Here is a 9199-nt window from a genome sequence, read left to right on the forward strand (position 1 = left end):
CCCTATCTTAGACTGTAAGTGTACTTAGGCATGCAATGTTCGTTGGGAGTCTGCAACAATGTTAAAGTCCCTCCATGCTTGATTTCACAACACTGAGGGTCCTATTCTCAACTTCGCACAGTGAAGGTGCTAAACAGCACGATTCACTGCGCCAAAAGAGGACGCCCAGGTTCCACTACTATTCTCAAGTGGGCCTGGGCGTCCTTGTAAAACACGACAGTGATCTGTTTGGATTGCGCCTGTTTTTAGTTCTAACGGGCGCAATCCAATCTCGGCAGCATTTTTGTAAAATAACGACATATTCGTTGTTTTACAAAAATTCTGCAGAGAACACAGATGAACACGTTCCTATACACCAAAGTGAGCAGCTTCAACATTGCACGATGTTGAAGCTGCTTACTTTGGTGTATAGGAAAGTGTTCATATAGACCTGTATGGTGTATGTGCAGTGCCTTAAGTAGGCCAGGGCCTCCCGAGACCGGGCCCCGGCAGTCTCCAAAAAATGGGACTGAGCCGGGACCCTGCTGGGGTCCCCCGGCCCTTCTGCAACATTGGCGGGACACATTATCCCGCTGCTGTGACGGGAGATGCGCCCACCATGAAGTTATTCAAGCTGACAGAAGTGGAAGCCAGCCACAGCGACCCTGTGACTGGCTGCCACTTACATCAGTCAAGGTAACTGCCTCTGGTGACCCCTCGCATGAGGGGTCACCAGAGACAGTTACTGTCCCTTTGTTTCCCCAGGTCGCCAGGCATCTTTAAACCTTGGGGAACCTGGGGATTCCTTTAAATATTTCAAGGTTTATAAAAGATGGCTTGAATTTTCAAGCCATCTTTTATAAACCTCGAAATGTTTAAAAAGATGGCCTGAAAACTACGCAAACCATAAGTTATGCACACAAATATATATAAACATTATATATTTGTGTGCGTACCTGACTATGGTTTGTGTACTTTGTAAGCCATCTTTTATAAATGATGCCGCTGCTGCAATCTGAGCGTGATCTGCAGGTCGCAGGTTCGAATCCTGGCAAGGCCAACTCAGCCTTTCATCCTTCCGAGGTTGATAAATGAGTACCAATTTCGGTTGGGTGATATTGTATGTAAATATGTGCTCTGTAAAGCGCTTTGGATTAAGGCGCTATATAAATAACACATCATTATCATTATAAATATCTGTTTACAAATGATGGCTTGCAAAGTACACAAACCATAGTCAGGTACGCACACAAATATATAACATTTATATATATTTGTGTGAATACCTTAGGGTTTGCATACGTTTTTAGGCCACGCCCCTCCCACAAGCCACGCCCCCAAATGAGGGCCCCCCTCGATTTCTTACCCCACTTAAAGTCCTGTGTATATGAACACTTTCATTTAAAGCGAGCAGCTTCAACGTTGCATACTGCAACGTTGAAGCTGCTTGCTTTAAAGGAATGGTTCGATCAGAAATATTATTGTCCCTTTGGTTCGGCCATGTGGTTTTAACCATAATTCGATCGATCGTACAAACATTTCCTTTGCACCTTACCCGAGTTTTCATCTGTTGAACACAAGCAAAATCAGGCAGCAGGGCACGGCCATCTTGTGATAATCTTATCACTTGCCACATCGCCCTGGGTGACCTTCGTTTGCGGCACTAAATCATTTCCCCCGCCCCTGAGCCTGACATCACCAAATCATTTATATTCCCTGCCTCCCTGCGTGACGTTGCTGGGCAGCGTGACCAAACGCGCCCAGTCGTCATCCTACGCGACTAGACGCGGAACCCGGAAAACAACACACATCATCTCACAGCGCGGCGCGTCACAATTAGGAATATGAAACTGTACTTTAAGAGGAGACAACTAGACTGTACAATTGGTAAAGTACATGTATTTCACATTAAATGTTTCGATAACAATCGGCGTGTGACCTAATCAATTAAAATAGAACTTTTTTCTTTGCTCTCATTTAATAAATCCGCAAATGTTTATCGTGAGTCACGCGCTGTTCCTTTTGGGACACAGGGTGTTCGTTTTGGGTAATCGAAGCACTTCGGTCGCACAGTGAATTGCAAGGCTGGTGCTTCAATTTGGCACTAGAGCACCATAAAGGTAGTTATGTTGCTCCTAACCACCGGTACCGCGTACAGACAGATTGGACCTTGTCTGTCGTCCCAAAATACGGTCAAGTAGATCCAGCGATTGACATGTAGCTGCAGCTGGTGGTTCAAGAAGCCATCGGTCGGGGTCTGGAATAGATGACAATCGCAGAACGGCACGATGTACCTGTTTGCAAAAGATAAAAATCGAAAAGTGTCTCAGTAGCCGATCTTTATTACAATTATTAATTTTCTTTATTAGCGCAGAGGTGACACAATGTGAACAGAGAGAATACAACGTGGAATATCAAAGTATTCTGCTATTTGCTTCCGCGGATAGTGCGAATGAGAATGTTGAGCACTAACCGTAATGCGTAAACTGGGGCAAGAATTCGAGGTGCAAAAACAATGCAATGATTTATTAGCGTAGAGCCAGGGAGAAACGAGTGGTGGTCTACATACATCTCGATGCTGGCCTGCCCCTGTTGCCAGAGGCGTGGCCAGGATTGTCTAACAAGTGGGGCCTGAAGCTAATGTAGTTGGGCCCACCACAGTGACATTAACATCTGTAAATTCCTACACAGTGCTGCTGAGTGAACGTCTAAACATTTTGGGTGGGCCTTGCCCCTCAGGCCCTACCCTGTCTATGCCTCTGCCTGTTGCCCGGTAGATAGAAGTACTAGCACTTCATTGCAATATGCCAAACAGAACGAACAAGTACAATGTCACCCATCAGTAACGGGAAGCTATTCGTATTTCGATTAGTTCTGGTATGAAATTGTCTAAAGAGAAACTTACATTATATTTGCAATTTCCATTCTCTAGGCGTAATGCAGACCGTGATGCAGAATCCTCCGTTCATGTCAATGTTTTCTCAAAAACTGAATTTATATGTAACTAGGTGCAGTTTCGGAATGGGCAACCTTATCATATCATATGTTATTACACCCCCCCTCAATTCAATCCCTTTCGGAATGGTCCCTGCCTCTCAAGGTCAAAAAACAATAGAACCTTATACTGTGTGAGAGACGCGTGGGGCCTCACAGCTCCCAAGCCGAAATTCAAAGCTGGTGACCGTCACTCAAAATGAACGTACATTCTTGCTTTGAAACATTCAGTGTCAACGCATCCATGAGAAAATGAATTTTGAAACACGGGCTCAGGAAATAGGGGTCCGCTCGTTGTTCATGGCGCTGCTCAGCTGTAGGTGAAATTTGCCAATAGGGCCACCTCTGCTTATCTCATGGCCTCCTACCCCGTGGCATGTTTTCACAGTCAGTACTTCTTGCGTGCCTAGAATGTTTTGTGGCCTAGGTCTAATCCCTTTTGTAGGTGCAGCAGTTATTCAGCTTTTTGCAGAACTTTATTGCAAGTCAACTGCCAAAACCCAAATATTCTTACACACTGTTACCCATTGTTCATGAACACGAAAAATGAAGGTCCCACAGTATCTCAACTAAACTGTGAAATGTGAAAACAAATCGTAATAATTTTAATATATTTTTAAGAAAAGGACTCAGAGGATAGATTTCAAAAGACAAAATGCATACTTTATTTATACAGATTATAGAAACATTTTTTGCAAAAATAAAAACAGACGCTCATCATTTCGACTGGGATTTGAACAATTTTACAAGCTCTTCTTTGGGTGGACATGGGACGCTGGCAATGTTTTGTGGCAATGTATGTGTGCTCTGAACAGATTTGTGCGCGATTCCATGACTATGCATCTCGACGACATTAACAATGAGATCTTTCACAAAATCAAATTCCATTTCATCATATACTGGCTTGACCACCCATTTTTTGCTTCTTTTTGTAAAGGCCATATTGTAGCAAAGCATCCCTAAGTTTCCAGCTGTCCTAGATTGTTCACGGTCCACCGATAGTAAAGTCCTACATTTCATCCCCTGGATGCCAAAATGCAATCTCTTTGGCCTGTACTTTAGGCACATATTGTGGAACACCTCCAAATCTCCTGTGTGACAGAATTCTGTGAGTCCCTTCAGATCTCTTGATAGAGTTCTATCAAACACAATCTTCTCAAGAGATTTGGGTGGAGCTGAAGATGGTATCAACCACTTCTTCTTCCGTGCCTGCTCTGGGGACAAAGGGCCATGTTCACATTGGTGGAAATGTTGGTTTCCTGTCCAGTGGTGAACGTTGGAACAGTGGTGCATCAGTGAGCGCCATTTTTCCAGTAGAATTTCCACAGACCCATCACATGTTTTGGAGCTCCACCAAAGATGGTTGCTGAAAGACTGGGACCATTGCGAAATACTTTCAAAACCTTTTTTTTCCCTGCAGCTGAGATTTTTTTATTCATTGATTTGGCAACATGCCATACATCAAACTGATGTTTAATATTTGGATACTGCTCTCTCATTGTCTTGGCTATTGAAACGTGTCTGTCCTTGGCTATGAGTTCAATTTGCATTCCCCTCGATTGTAGATCTTCCAGTGATTTTATAAAAGCAAGTTTCTGCATGGCCACCAAGGATTTACTTTGGGACACCTGCACGACCACCAAACTCACAATTTTCTTACTTTCCTTGCCCTGAAGATGGTAGCTGCAGTACTTAGCAGAAAATCCGGGTCTGTCACAATGGCCATCGCCGGCTAGCCTGAACCGTTTATCGGGAAATGTACTTTCAATAGCCAATTGTTCAATTTTCCAAGCATCACTGATGGCAGGGAATAGATAATCACGTTGGTATTTGTAGTATTGCGTTTTGGAAATGAAATGGAGTCCCAAAAACTGAAAGAAACTGGATGACTTTGTGAAACTAGAGCCACTGAAAAGTAAAGCTGATGCACACAGTAGATTGCCAGCTGGCAGTTTCCCCAGCATCGGTTGAGCAGACCATGAAAATGCTTTATGTGACTTTTCACAGGCGGCATGTATTTTCAGGTTACTGGCTTGTGTTAGACGAGTCACTGAATGCACACATTTCACCATCTTTATAATCTCCATCAAGCTGCTGTCGAATACTATGTATTTGGCCTCTTTTATAATACTGTCATCAGGCAACATTGTTGTTTCGGACTGACCCGTGGTGGACATATCAGCAAAACAGGACATACTACAGTCGATATCTTTGTTTCGTCGGTCAATAGTGTTGATGCTTCAGTTTCTGTCATTTCAACATCTGTTACTTGACGATCGATGGGAGAAAACATCAATGTGGACTGTTTTTTGGGGGGCATTTTTTTGGCGGGTGTCGATCGTGTCAAGTGCTCATCGAATAATGTAAAACTATCTTCTATAAATTAAATTGCACCTTCCTCTGGCGGAGCGGTCGCATTGTAGCAATGGTCCAAGAACACTTTGCTGGAATCGCCGGTCTTATTAAATTCATTTTCTGGCCATTGGACATAGGCATCTCGAGTGTGAACACGACGCGCCTCAATGAATAGTTCCTCCATGGTGAAAACAGTTTGGCATGCAGCATCTGTCATTTGTATTGCTGTCTGTGTCTGCATAGTCCGTACTCGATTGGGCAACAACAGGACAGATAGGAGAAGGGATGTTCAGTGTAAATCCAACATACAGTGTTGTACAAATGACATAAAAAAAAGCATATAATGAAGGCCTTGGCACAAAACCTTTGCCAACAATAGAAAGTGTTTATAACTAACCTCATTTTTATTTCTTTTCTTGGAAACCTTCTTTACTCTAACATCAGCAAACTGGTGGACCGACTCTGATACACGTTCCTCCGGTTCAATATACAGATCTTGTATACATCCCTACAAAAAATAGTATCTATTTAAAATAAGTCATTGGCATTACACATCTAATTAGACCGACTTTCTTTTATTCGCTGGTACTGTCAGTGCGCATACCACTGGCTCCGGAGCAACTGTATGGTCTGGTTCCGGAACACCCACAATGGATAATGTAATTGTAGAGGACGCTGCAGCATCTCCCTGAAACACAGTACTTGCATTAGTAAGGTCGAAAAGATTGGAAACGGGACAAAGATTACAAAGGTACATATCAACAGTAAAGTGGCAAAGAAACATTGTGCAATGCAATGATACGTTGCGAAAATATGATCGGATTATCTTGTCCTATTGAGCTATGATGAGCCATACACCTGACACCGGATCTACTACGAGGGGTGTTTGTATTGTAGTGGAGGCTTCAGCATCTCCCTGAAACACAGTACTTTCATTAACCATAGGTACTTATCAACAGTAAAGTGGTAAAGAAACATTGTGTAATGCAATTATACGTTGCAAAAATATGATCACATTATCTAGAATTCCGTACATAAAACCAGTCTGGAACAGAATAGGTAGGTAAGATTACCTGATACGCGCTCAAAGTGGTTGATGACTCCATGTAAGACATCGATGTTGAATCTTGTTCCTTCATATTCGGTGGATAGTCATGGAGTGGTAAAGGGAAAGTATTATTCGATTTAGAAATTCCAATATTACAAAATGGCATGTAAGGAGACTGAATAAGAGATAATGGGCCTCATTACGACCCAGGCGGTAAGGGGTTTATGGCGGCGTAAACAGCGCCGACCCTTACCGCCTGATTCCGAGGTCCCTTAGCGCCATGGAGGATTTAACACCTGCTTTTAGCAGGTGTTAAAATCCATGGCGCTAAGGGACCTTGTTGTTAATTACGCCACCGTAATTTACGGTGGCGTAATTAACGCCTTCCCCACTCCCATTATGCCCTATGGGGCAAAAATGGGAATGGGGAAGGGTAAATGAGTTAATGGGGACTTACCGCCCCGCCAACCTCGGAATGGGGCGGTAAGACCGCCAACCACCATGGCGTAAACATAGTTTACGCCATGGTGGTAAAGGTACGACCCAGGCGGTAACTTACTGCCTGGGTCGTAATGAGGCCCAATGACACTTATTGAAACGCATAATATAGCATAGTTATCCATCCCCATAAATCATTTTTCTAAGTCGGTTCTGCAAAACAAGGACTGATGTTTAGCAAAAAAGTCATTATTTCAACAGCTATTCAATCACATAAATATTGAAAGTACTATAAGTGTCATTTACTCCGAAAATACAGGCGTAAAGCTAAATCCGGAAGCGTGACTCTCCTGTGGCGGCATTTTCACGAGTAAAGTCGGAACAGCATTTGGGAGCAATTTCCGAGTTGATTCCTCTTTGTGTACAAGGATGTGTCGTACATATCCGGTGAGAAGTGCAGGCTGCAGATGCGGTATCGATGACCCCTCTTGTCCTCCAAGACTTGGTTGACTCTAATTTCAAGGTCTTCCAGTGGATATCTGCAACGTCTCACCCATTCTCTTATTTGATCAACAGTTTTAGGGAAAACATGCATTGTAATGCCTTCAGATTTGTCATGGGTCTTCGAAGGGCAACCGAAAATAGAACATGCAGGCATTGTTGTAAATTCTGCAAAATAAAGGTCAACATTATTACAAAATTATTTTGCATAAGCATGTGCGAAAGAATGAATTGGACCATACATTGTTCGATTCACGCTTTCTTTTGGGCACCACAGCAAAACCAGTGCAGCGTGTGCGGCTGTATTATAGGATACATTTCACAAACGATTCATTGATGTGTTGAAAATCAGAACATGTTACTCGTCCCTTGAATGTTCTATCATGCACGAATATGAAACATGCTTATACTATAGGCACGGTCCGCGAAGGATGCAATACGATGCCAATTGACAATGATAAAAATTGATAATCCTATAACATAACAAAAGAAACCCAAGTCAATAGCAATGATACAAATTAACATAGCACTACAGAGCTGGATACTTCGGCATAGATATAAATTTACAAATGAAGGAGATTTGATTAGGATACATGTCCTTACCTTGACCAACAAACAGTTGGATTCAGCAAGCAAAGTAATTAGTGGCAGGAGAACAGGGAGATGTTCACAGGTAGCACACTGACGATTTCACTCGAAGCGGTCACAGAGTAGCACGTTCACAAGTTGACTTGCAGTGCTCAAGGATGTTCTCATGGTAAATATCCAGTGGTTTATAAAAAATAACAAAAAGGGGTGTGTTTGTGAATGAATGACGTGTATATGTTGTGGCATTATCAACATTGCAGGGGTGCGGTCTGCTTCGGGGGAGACCTGCCTGGAGACACAGGGTCTGAGGAGGCCATATGAGCAATGGCCACTGGGCGTGGGATACCTTTTGAAGTGTACATGTTGTTTGGCACCTTGGCCGTTTGCACCCCTGACAGCCTCCCATGGCAGCGCACATCCACTGGTGCGAACTGCCTTTGATAGTGGGGGTGGGATGGATGGGCCGGGAGGCGTGCAGACAAGGCACCGGAACACTGCTGAATGGAAACGCACTTGATTCACTTAAAAACTGAAACAACCATTGATAAAAAATATGTTGTGTTTTATTTAGTTTCTTGTTTTGATGGCACAAAAATACTACACATTGTAAAGGTCTGGTTGCAGCTCGGCGAGGGAAAATCCCCTGTACTGACCATTGTCGCTGGGGAAAGTTTGTCTAATGGCGCCAACGACACAGGCAGGTATTACTCGTCGAACGCAATGTCCAAGCCTCCCATGTAGCCACCATGTGTACGAACGATAGGCCACCAGCCAGTACCACCTATGAAAGAGAAAGATACAATCTGTTTTTAAATGACCAAGATAAGTGTATTAAATCTTGGTTGTCAATGACAATTCTTGTAAGGAATAGCATTTTTTCCCTGACAAATGCTAACTAGACACTGCACAATATTGAACGACTTTTATGCAACTATTACTAGAGAATTGCAAGACTAAACGGATATGACAATGATATCTTGAAGTTACGAGAATATAGGGGACAACCGTGAAATAGTAGTGGCCTAACTGACATCACAACCAGACTACACTTACTCGTTACTTGGATTACGAGGGTGAACTGTTGTGCGAAGTTCGTGCATAAGCACCATCAAAATCCTCAACACGGACCATGTGAGACAGACTGCCGTGAAGTCTAGCAGCCCGGTAACGCATTGCGGCTGTGGATCGCCTTGCGATATGTAGGACAAGAATCCAGAGTTTTCTTGGCAGCAGCAGTTCTCCACCTCTGTTGGCAGTAGCAAGCACTGATTGCAAGTACACCAGGTGGAAATGCCG

This window comes from Ambystoma mexicanum, chromosome 2q (assembly GCF_040938575.1).
Source record: "Ambystoma mexicanum isolate Mex_15411 chromosome 2q, UKY_AmexF1_1, whole genome shotgun sequence".
NCBI classification, from domain to species: Eukaryota; Metazoa; Chordata; class Amphibia; order Caudata; family Ambystomatidae; genus Ambystoma; species Ambystoma mexicanum.